This window comes from Heterodontus francisci, chromosome 1, assembly GCF_036365525.1.
Source record: "Heterodontus francisci isolate sHetFra1 chromosome 1, sHetFra1.hap1, whole genome shotgun sequence".
Lineage (NCBI taxonomy): Eukaryota > Metazoa > Chordata > Chondrichthyes > Heterodontiformes > Heterodontidae > Heterodontus > Heterodontus francisci.
In genome coordinates this window covers 180,611,068-180,621,102 of record NC_090371.1, presented here as the reverse complement: position 1 = coordinate 180,621,102, position 10,035 = coordinate 180,611,068, and positions in this window count along the sequence as shown.

Here is a 10,035-nt window from a genome sequence, read left to right as displayed (position 1 = left end):
GAGGATTCAGTTTCCATGGTCCACATGGGTATCAACAACATAGATAGGACTAGGAAAGAGGTTCTTCATAGGGAGTATGAGCAGCTAGTGGCTAAATTATAAAGCAGAACTTCAAAAGTAATAATCTCTTGGATTATTATCTGAGCCATGAACAAATTGGCATAGGGTAAATAAGATTAGAGAGGTGAATGTGTGGCTCGAAGATTGGTGTGGGAGAAATGGGTTTTGATTCATTGGACACTGGCACCAGTACTGGGGTAGGTGAGAGCTGTACCACTGGGACGGTCTTCACCTGAACCATGTGTTCTGGCGAGTCATTTAACTCGGGCAGTAGAGAGGGCTTTCAACTAAATAGCGGGCGAAAGGGATCATGAGAAGAGATGTGATAAATCAAAGGGAAAAAATGAGGTAACAGAGCAGGATAGCGATTTGGATAATGATAACCAGAGTGTGGCAGGAAAGGACGGAATGTACAAATGTAAGACTGCACCAGCAGACAAGGCCAAAGATTGCAGAAATGGTTTAAAAAAAAGTTAAAGGCTCTGTATCTGAATGTGTGCAGCATTCATAACAAAATGAATTAATGAATTGTTCGCACATATAGAAATAAAACGTATGACCTGATCGCCATTAGAGAGACATGGTTGCAAGGTGACCAAGCCTGGGACCTGAAGGGTATTCAACATTTCAAAAAGACAGGAAGCTAGGAAAAGGTGGTAAGGTAGCTTTGTCAATTAAGGATGTCATTAGTATAATAGCAAGAGATGACTTTAACTCGGAAGAGCAAGATGTAATATTATAATAAAGGCAAAATACTGCGGATGCTGGAAATCTGAAATAAAAACAAGAAATGCTGGAACCACTCAGCAGGTCTGGCAGCTTCTGTGGAAAGAGAAGCAGAGTTAACGTTTCGGGTCAGTGACCCTTAGAACATAGAACAGTACAGCACAGTACAGGCACTTCGGCCCACGATGTTGTGCCGAACCTTTAACCTACTCTAAGATCAAACTAACTACATACCCTTCATTCTGCTATCATCCATGTACCTATCCAAGAGTCGCTTAAATGTCCCTAATGTATCTGCTTCTACTACCACCGCTGGCAGCGCATTCCACGCACCCACCACTCTCTGTGTAAAGAACCTACCTCTGACATCTCCCCGAAACATTCCTCCAATCACCTTAAAATTATGCCCCCTGGTGATAGCCCTTTCCACCCTGGGAAAAACTCTCTGGCTATCCACTCTATCTATGCCTCTCATCATCTTGTACCCCTCTATCAAGTCACCTCTCATCCTTCTTCGCTCCAATGAGAAAAGCCCTAGCTCCCGCAGTCTTTCTTCATAAGACATGCCCTCCAGTCCAGGCAGCATCCTGGTAAATCTCCTCTGAACCCTCTCTAAAGCTTCCACATCCTTCCTATAATGAGGCGACCAGAACTGAACACAATATTCCAAGTGTGGTCGAACCAGGGCCTTATAGAGCTGCAGCATAACCTCGCGGCTCTTAAACTCAATCCCCCTGTTAATGAAAGCCAACACACCATACCCCTTCTTAACAACCCTATCAACTTGGGTGGCAACTTTGAGCGATCTATGGACATGGACCCCAAGATCCCTCTGTTCCTCCACACTGCCAAGAATCCTGTCTTTAAGCCTGTATTCTGCATTCAAATTCGACCTCCCAAAATGAATCACTTCACACTTTTCCAGGTTGAACTCCATCTGCCACTTCTCAGCCCTCCTCTGCATCCTGTCAATGCCCCGTTGCAACCTACAACAGCCTTCCACACTATCCACAACTCCAGCAACCTTCGTGTCATCAGCAAACTTGCTAACCCAGCCTTCCACTTCCTCATCCAAGTCATTTATAAAAACCACAAAGAGCAGAGGTCCCAGAACAGATCCCTGCAGAACACCACTGGTCACCGAGCTCCATGCTGAATACTTTCCATCTACTACCACCCTCTGTCTTCTGTGGGCCAGCCAATTTTGCATCCAGACCCTTTTTCGGAAAGATGTGATATTAGTTTGGGTAAAGATAAGAAATGGGAAAGGTAAGAGGGCACTGGTGGGAGTAGTTTATAGGTCCTCTAACAGTTGCTACCCTGTAGGACAGAGTACACAGGAGGAAATAAATGGGGTGTGTAAGAAAGGTATCGCAATAGTCATGGGTGATTTTAATCTACATGTAGATTGGGCAAATCAGATTGACAAATGTAGCCTGGAAAATGAGTTCATAGAGTGTACTCAGGACAATTTCTTAGAGAAGTACCTTCTAGCGCCAATGAGTGAGCAGGTTATTCTAGACCTGTAATGTACAATGAGATAGGATTAATCAATAACCTCATGGTAAAGGAGCCTCCAGGCAGCAGAAAGCACAACATCATAGAATTTTGCATTCAGTTTGAGAGAGAGAAGTGTGGGCCTAAGATTAGTGTTTTAAAGCTAAATAAAGGTATGAAGGCAGAGCTAGCTCAAGTGAACTGGGAAACTAGGTAGGACAGTAGAGATGCAGTGGCAGACCTTTAAGGAGATATTTAATAACTCTCAGCAAAGATTTATCCCAGTGAGAAACAAAGATTCTTTGAGAAGGATGGATCATCTGTGGCTAAATAAGGAAGTTGAGGATAGTATCAAATTGAAAGAAACGCAATACAAATCTGCAAAGATCAGTGGTCGGTCAGAAGATTGGACAGATTTTAAGAATCAGCAAAGGATGACTTTTTTAAAAATTAAGAAAGCGAAAGTAGAGAATGAGAGAAAACTAGCTGGTAATTTATTTTTTTAGTTTCTACAAGTATTTAAAGAGGAACAGAGTAACTAAAGCTAGAGTTGGTCCTGTTGTGTGAGAGTCTGGGGAATTGATTATGGAAAACAAGGAAATGGCAGAGGTGTTGAACAGATATTTTGTGTCTGTTTTCACTGTAGAAGGCTTAGAAAACCTGACAAAGATACTTGAAAATCAAGAGGTGCAGAGAAGGAGGAACTTAAAGCAATCAACATCACCAGGGAAAAGGTACTGGGAAACTTAGACCTAAAGGCTAGCAAGTGCCCAGGACCAGATGACCTGCATCCTAGTGTCTTAAAAGAAGTGGCTGCAGAGATCGTAGAGGCTTTGGCTATGATCTTCCAAAATTCCTTAGATTCTGGTATCTATTAGAATCCATTATTAAGGAGGTTATAGCAGGATACTTAGAAAATCATAATGGGATCAGACAGAGTCAACATGGTTTTGAGAAAGGAAAATTGTGGTTAGCTAATTTATTAGAGTTCTTTGAGGAAGTAACAAGCAAAGTGTAATAAAGAGGAACCTGTAGATGTGATGTACTTAGATTTCCAAAAGGCATTTGGTAAGGTGCCACATCAAAGGTTACTGTACAAGATAAGAGCACATGATGTAGGGGGATTACATTAGCATGGATAAAGGACTGGTTAGCTAACAGGAAGCAGAGTAGGGATAAATGTGGCTTTTTCAGGTTGGCAAGCTGTAACGAGTGAAGTGCCACAGGGATCAGTACTGGAGCCTCAACTATTTACAATCGATATCAATGACTTGGATGAATGGACCGAATGTACAGTAGCTAAATTTTTTGATGACACCAAGATAGGAAGGATATTTTTGTACATAGAGACATGTTGTAGAAGCTTTTCATCTTACACTCATCAGGACAATATGTGTGAGAGTGAGCGAGGGAGCATTGATCAATAAACAATTGACCTTCTGTTTTTTTAAAACCCATAAGCAAACCTGTCGCTGTCTTGTTCGAAAAATAAAACACAAAGGGGCGAAACTCTAATACAAGTACACTTGCGGTGGTCAGGTGGGGAGTTGAACAGGAGAAAACATCCACATCCCACCACCTGGTCGTAACAATAGACAGGGGATGTCAAGGGTTATGGGGGACAGACAGGAAAGTGGATTTGAGACCACAACCAGATCAGCCATCATCTTATCAAATGGCGGAGCAGGCTTAAAGGGCCGAATGGTCTGCTCCTAAGTCCTATGTTCCGAAGAGTCAGAATGATCAGAATTCCCAAGGAGAAATACATCATGGCACCATGCAGGTAATTTTGTGCTAATGTAAGATTATTTGTTTGCATTTGGCCACACAAAATCTGAACATTCAACATGTAGAACCCACTTCTGTTCAGGGAATTTGAAGGGGCTATTTGAAGGTACTTGAAAAGCAATATGCTTCTATCCATTGCACCCTGCAGTCTGGGAATCCACGCAACACCAAATGGTATGGCTACATCACACTATCAAACTGGATGAACCCTTCCTAGCTCTCCTGAAGAGTGCAGTCTTCTGATCACTACATGTTGGGACTGCAACCTCGACGATTATTACACAGATTTCCCATGGCTACTTGGAATGGCTGGGTGGTAATATATTGAAGGTTGCATCCTTCTCATTTGCTGCCTTCCCTCTCCTTCTGTCTATCCCTGATTGTTCCTCCTCTTTCATTATAATGGCCAATATGTTAGATATGCCAGATATGTTACCGCATTCAATGTAAGCTAGATAATTGTTTCAGAATCATTCCATTAACTGCATGCACAACTTCTAAATATTGGTTCATGAGAGTCAGAGCATTGGGAGAAGACTGAATAGTAACAATAATATCAAAGTTTACTGCAGGAAGCAAGGAACCCTTCTCAAAGAGCATGGCTGCTGCACAGAAGAAGTACGTCAGCCACAGACTAGAACAGGGATTGCTTTTCCATATGTCAATTATGTAAGGAGCAGCCACATCCAATGAGGTTTCAACAGATTGTCACAAATGTGGAACAAGTGACTACTGGGGATACAAATGCCCCAACCAGGAAGAAGCAAATTTTATAAATGAATGCTCCCAACACAGTGCCTAGTGTAATGGAAGCAGGAATTCAGGAACAGAGGTCAGCATGCCCTGCACAGATTTTCATTAGTCAATTGCCCCACTTTTCAGGCACAGGGGCTGCGGTTCGTGACATGGGAAGGTGCGCCCTGCCCCCCCCACCCCCACCCCCCGCACAGGCCTGGTGTCCATTTCTGTGCAGGTGTCCTCTGCACACTCCAGGGAGTTGTGTTCCAGACAGCCTCCTCTATATAAAGTTGCAGTACCTATAACTGGGAAGATAAAACAATGCACTGCAGGCTGCTGGTTAATTGCTTTTGTCACAGCAAGGGAAGGAGAGGGCTCCCAGACTGAGCAATGCTGCCATGGGCACAATCTATCAAGAGGTTGACACCTGGAAGCAAGCCATGTTTCTGATAGGTGGCAATAAGCCTTTCAGAGTGACCCTGCAAAGGGAGTGGGAGCATGTGCAGAGGGTAGTAAGTACCCAGAGTGTGGCACCCACAGACCTGGCAGCAGCACCGAAAGTAGATTAATGACATCACTCAGGTGGTCAAGGTGAGTGAATGCATCAGAACAACACACCTCACATCCAACACACACTTCTCACATTGCTCAATGCATCACATCCCCATCACCACACCCTAACACACAGGACTCATCACTAACCACCTCAAACAACACCTCCAAAGCATACCAGCTGTACACAAACCTCTCACCGCCTCCACATAGCTCCAGCTATTCAGTTATGGCAGGCATCGCCCAAACACACTGACACACAGTCAATGACATTCTACCTTCTCTCCCACAGGACAAGATCACAGACAACAGGAGCGAAAGCCAGAGGACTGAAGGAGGAACAGGACAAATACATCACTGCAGCATGCAGATAGTCCTTCAAATTACAGGTAGCAATGCTAGTGGCATTTGGGGCAGTGGAGGCCACCCTGGATGACAGTAAGTTGCTGTCTTATGCAACTTCTCCACTAACACCTCACCCTCATTCTGAAAGGTGCCATGAAAATGGAAACCACAGATGGAACGACCTTGGACTTCCTGATTTCCGCCCCACCTACCAACCCTTACCCTCCCCTTATGATTTTGTGTTTTCAGATAGCTAGGATCTGCTGGCTGTGCCCCGGCAGGAGCAAGTGGAAGGGCAAGAGGAAGAAGATAGTCTGAAAGAAGCAGCACTGTCACTCAGCCTAGCACTTGCAACCACCAGTGCGTACCTTAGAGGCTAGTTCAGAGTCAGGATCTGCACAAGGTGAGTCACTGGGCATGAGTGGGCTACAGGCAGGACAGGGGGTAAGTCAGCTTGTTTGCAATTCCATGGCAGCACTACCTGTCTGACCTATGATGGAGAGTCTGCTGGCTGCTGTTTTTTCAGTTTCCACAGTAGCACTGGTTGAGGCCTCCCAATGTCTCAGTTCTATAGTGGAAGCTCAGACTAAGGTTATGAGATCCCTGGCTGCTGCCATCCAGGCTCAGACATCATGGATGGGGATCACAGTGCTCGACAGGATATGCAGATTTCACACCAGTCCAGCAATCTGTTCCAGCAGATAATGAGGAGTGCTGAAGTGCTGCCCCGTGGCAGTGGCTCAGTGGAACACAAACCTACTGTCTTCTCTCAGGATGACAGCATTTGTCCTCCAGTCCCTGCCACTCTGCCACTGCCTTTGCTATTACCTGTCAAACAGCCAGCCCAGACTGGTGCCACATGTGCTGAGGTGGTCCAGTCCGAAGCTGGCCCTCAAGGCCCCAGCTACACAAAGGTGTCCTCCAAGGGCTATCTGCAGTTTCTCCCAGTGAAAGTCAGCAGCCTTCCAGCAGCCATGCTGCAGCCACTGGGGTAGCAGTGTACTGCAGTGGTTTCCCCCACCCCCAGCACACTCTCCAAGTGACCTAGGCAGCAAAATCTCTTCTTAAGCACACAGATGGCTTGCCCCATGGTGGTGCTTATGGCCCCATGGCTCTCTTGAAGGTCCTTAGATCTCACATGAATCATCTGTGGAGGGGGTATCCCTTGTCACTCAGCAGCCATCCTTTTGTCTGTCTTAGAGGCCCGAATGCCGTGGGTAGTGCAAACCGTAAAATGATGAAAGTATTGTGGACACTGCCAAGATGGTGAGCATTCAAAGATAAGAACTTTTTTAGTATGGTTGCTCACCAATGTACATTTGCTGAGTGGTAGCCCTTGCAGTTGCAGTATCATTCCCCTTTGCTGTGAAGAACCCACAGAACTACGTGCAGGCAGTTGATGGTGCTGTGAACCATTGGGAAGCCTGAATCCAAGTACCCTCTCATGCTGGTCTTCCCTCCTCGAGGAGAAGAGAATGAAGTCCCCTTTCCTCCTGTAGAGTGCCTATGGATGACAAACTGTTGCCAATGTTGCTAATGTCGCATACTGCTGCCTGGAAGGAGCCAGCTGCAAGAAGGAATGAGCGACGGTGAGCTTCACAGCCACCGGGAGGGCCATCCTCATCCTGGTTTAAGGCTCCAGGTCTTTTTCGTGAAGGAGGTGACAACTCCATCATCACCTCCTTAGTGAAGCAAAGACTCCTGAGGCACTGCTCCTAGCTCACCCCAAGGTAGAAGTGGTGAGCTCAGAAGACCTGAGAAGGGTAAGGACTTCTATGGAGAGCCCTCCTTCACCTTCCCTCCTCACAAAAGAGTCATAGTCATTTACGGCACAGAAGGAGGCCATTTGGACCATCGAGTCCATGTTGGCTCTCCACGGAGTTATCCAGTCAGGTGCCCCTCTCTTGTTCATGATGCAGAGCATGTGGCTGTAACTACTGCCACTATACTTATGAAAGGCTAAATAATTTTCTCAGCCTCTCTTTGGTCAGCAAAATCCTTCAAACACCTTGAGCAATTCGACACAGTCATTCCATCAACTTTGCCTGAGCACTAGCAAGTAAAATATACCTCAGCTGCAACATCTTGAGTGGTCCTTTAAATAGCCCCAGGAAAGGGTCCATCTTGTTTTGTAACACCACTCAATTTGAATACTTCTCTGTAACCTTCTTTGCTCTAAGGAGAACAATCCCAATTTGCTCCAATCTCTCCACATTACTGAAGACCCTCATCCTTGGTCTCATCCTGGTAAGCCTCTTCCGTACCCTCTCCAAGGCTTTGATATTCCTCCTAACGTGTGGTGCCCAGAATTGTACCAATACTCCAGCTGAGGCCGAACCAGTGATTTTCTAAAGGTTGATTCGGAAAATTGTTCCTTCTTCGATGCACAAAGCTCTGCCCAAAGAACAATAATTTGATTTTTTAAAAGTATCCGTTAGAGGAGTTGCTCCATAAGCATCCCCAGGCTTTTGAGAATAAGGAAAAGGTGATCCACTAATGAGATGACTCCTGCTTGATGATGCCAAAATGGCCCAATCTTACTGGAGGAAGTTCTCCTCCGTCTATTGAATGGTTTATGTCATAAAGCAGAGATTAGTTTAGCAGTGAAATATTTACCAAAGGTCATTATTACTTTTCATATCATACAACCATACGAATTAGGAGCAGGAGTAGGCGACTTGGCCCCTTGAGCCTGCTCTTCCATTCAATAAGTTCATGGCTGAACTGATTACTCCACATTTCCACCTACCCCTGATAACCTTTCACCCCCTTGCTTATCAAGAATCTATCTACCTCTGCCTTAAAAATATTCAAAGACTCTGCTTCCACTGCCTTTTGAGGAAGAGAATTCCAAAGACTCACGACCCTCTGAGAGAAAACATTTCTCCTCATCTCTGTCTTAAATGGGCGACCCCTTATTTTTAAACAATGATGCCTAGTTCTAGATTCTCCCACAAGGGGAAACATCCTTTCCACATCCGCCCTGTCAAGACCCCTCAGGATCTTGCATGTTTCAATCAAGTTGGCTCTTACTCTTCTAAATTCCAGCAAATACAAACCTAGCCTATCCAATCTTTCCTCATAAGACAGCCCGCCCATTCCAGGTATTAATCTAGTAAGTAAACATTCTCTGTACTGCCTCCAACGCATTTACATCCTTCCTTAAATAAGGAGATCAGTACTGTACACAGTACTCCAGATGTGGTCTCATCAATGCCCTGTATAGCTGAAGCATAACCTCCCTACTTTTGTATTCAATTCCCTTCACGATAAAATTCTATTAGCTTTCCTAATTACGTGCTGTACCTGCATACTAACCTTTTGTGATTCATGCACTAGGACACCCAGATCCCTCTACATCTCAGAGCTCTGCAATCTCTCACCATTTAGATAATATGCTTCTTTTTCATTCTTCCTGCCAAAGTGGACAATTTCGCACTTTCCCACATTATATTCAATTTGCCAGGTCTTTGCCCACTCACTTAACCTATCTATATCCCTTTGAAGCCCCTTATGTCCTCTTCACAGGTTACTTTCCTACCTATCTTTGTGTCATCAGCAAATTTAGCAAACATACCTTCGGTCCCTTCATCTGAGTCATATATATAAATTGTACAAAGTTGAGGCCCCTGCACAGATTCCTGTGGCACACTACCCGTTACATCTTGCGAACCAGAAAATGACCCATTTATACCTACTTTCTGTTTCCTGTTAGCTAGCCAATCTTATATCCATGCCAATATGTTACCCTCTACACCATGAGCTTTTATTTTCTGCAATAACGTTTGATGTGGCACCTTATCAAATGCCTTCTGGAAATCTAAGTACAATACATCCACCGGTTACCCTTTATCCACAGCACATGTAGCTCCCTCAAAGAACTCCAATAAATTGGTTAAACAGGATCTCCCTTTCACGAAACCATGTTGACTCTGCCGGATTACCTTGAATTTTTCTAAATGCCCTGCTATATCGTTGTTAATAATAGCTTCTAACATTTTCCCTAAGACAGATGTTAAGCTAACTGGCCTGTAGTTTCCTGCTTTCTGTCTCCCTCCCTTTTTGAATAAAGGAGTTACATTCACTATTTTCCAATCTAACGGAAGCTTCCCCGAATCTAGGGAATTTTGGAAAATTAAAACTAACGCATCAACTATCTCACTAGCCACTTCTTTAAACACCCTGGGATGAAGTCCATCAGGACCAGGGGATTTGACAGCCCGCAGCTCCAATAATTTGTTCAGTACCACTTCCCTTCGTTATTGTAATTTTCTTGAGTTCCTCCCTCCCTTCCATTTCTTGACTTAGAGGTAATACTGGGATGTTACT